This window comes from Bombina bombina, unplaced genomic scaffold, assembly GCF_027579735.1.
Source record: "Bombina bombina isolate aBomBom1 unplaced genomic scaffold, aBomBom1.pri scaffold_648, whole genome shotgun sequence".
Lineage (NCBI taxonomy): Eukaryota > Metazoa > Chordata > Amphibia > Anura > Bombinatoridae > Bombina > Bombina bombina.
Genome location: NW_026512540.1, coordinates 103,449 through 105,591, shown reverse-complemented (window position 1 = coordinate 105,591; position 2,143 = coordinate 103,449).

Sequence of the window (2,143 nt, the reverse complement as noted above, 5' to 3'; positions counted from 1 at the left end):
CATCATACTGTCAGTATGCCTTTCCTTGTTTTGTTAGCACAAAGTCCATGCTAAAGCCAATTAGAAAGCTATACAGACTATTGTTAATCATTTGAGGTCTGAAGCCTGCATTACCAATTTTCAGCATAGTAAAAGCCCATATTATTCAGAGTTAAAGGGACATGAAACCCAAATTTTTTTTCTTTCGTTATTTAGAAAGAGCATGTCATTTTAAACCACTTTCGAATTTACTTATTTTACCTAATGTGCTTCATTTTCTTGATATCACTTGCTGAAAAGCATATCTAGATATGCTCAGTAGCTGCTGATTGGTTGCTGCACATAGAGGCCTTGTGTGATTAGCTCACACATGTGCATTGCTATTTCTTCAACAAAGGCTATCTAAAGAATTGAGCAAATTAGATAATAGAAGTAAATTGGAAAGTTGTTTAAAATTGCATGCCCTATCTGAATCATGAAAGTTTAATTTCGAATAGATTGTCCCTTTAAAGGGACATGAAACCCATCATTTTTCTTTCATAATTAAAATAGAGCAGGATTCTTCAAACCATGGGTCGGGACCCATTACTGGGTCACAACACTATGTGTACTGGGTCCCGACTTGTGTGTGTGTTGTAGGAGTGTGTGTGGTGTATTGTATGATATTGTCCCTTTAAAGGGACATGAAACCCATCATTTTTCTTTCATAATTAAAATAGAGCAGGATTCTTCAAACCATGGGTCGGGACCCATTACTGGGTCACAACACCATGTGTACTGGGTCCCGACTTGTGTGTGTGTTGTAGGAGTGTGTGTGGTGTATTGTATGAGATTGTGTGTGTGCTGTGCATGTGTTGTGTATGAGAGTGTGTGTGTTGTATTAGTGTGTGTGTTATATGAGAGAGTGTGTGGTATGTGTGTTGTATGAGTGTGTGTGGTATGCGTGTGTTATGAAAGTGTGTGTGTATGTGTGTGTTGTAAGAGTGTATGGGGTGAGTGTGTATTATATGAAAGTGTGTGTGTTGTATGATAGTGTATGTGGTATGTGTGTTATATGAAAGTGTGTGTTGTATGAGAGTGTGTGTGGTATGTGTGTTACATGAAAATGTGTGTTGTATGAGAGTGTGTGGTGTGTGTGTTGTATGAGAGTTTGTGTGTGGTATGCGTGTGTTATGAAAGTGTGTGTGTATGTGTGTGTTGTAAGAGTGTATGGGGTGAGTGTGTGTTATATGAAAGTGTGTGTGTTGTATGAGAGTGTGTGTGGTATGTGTGTTATATGAAAGTGTGTGTGTTGTATGAGAGTGTGTGTGGTATGTGTGTTATATGAAAGTGTGTGTGTTGTATGAGAGTGTGTGGTATGTGTGTTACATGGAAATGTGTGTTGTATGAGAGTGTGTGGTGTGTGTGTTGTATGAGAGTGTGTGTGTTATTTCATATTTGACTATAATCAGGAATAAAGCATGCACATATTTTATTTTCTTTGCCAAAAATTGCAGCTATCATGTTATTTATTTCTTACAAAATTATTTCAAGACCAAGTATAAAAATTGGGTCCTAAAGGTATGTGGTATCATGGCACTGGGTCTTGGGGGGAAAAGTTTGAAGAACCCTGAAACAGAGCATACAATTTTAAACAACTTTCCACTTTACATCTATTATTTAATTTGCTTAATTCTCTTGATATCCTTTTTTGAAGAAGCAGCAATGCACTACTGGGAGCTATTAAATTCATTGGGTGAGCAAATAACGTGAAGTATACATGTGCAGCCACCAATCAGCAGCTACTGAACATACTTAGGTATCCTTTTCTATAAAGAATACCAAGAGAACAAAACAAATTAGATAATAGAAGTAAATTGTAAAGAAAATTTATGCTTACCTGATAAATGTATTTCTTTTTTGACACAATGAGTCCACGGATCATCTTAATTACTAATGGGATCTTCACCTCCTGGTCAGCAGGAGGCGGCAAAGAGCACCACAGCAGAGCTGTTAAATAGCTCCTCCTTTCCCTCCCACTCCAGTCATTCAACCGAAGTTAAGGATAGAAAGGAAAAACCAACCATGAGTAGCCCTTGGATTCACACCAATAGAGATATTTACGCCAAATCTTATGGTAAATCTTTCTAGTTACAGGCTTACGAGTCTGAATCATGGTCTCTAT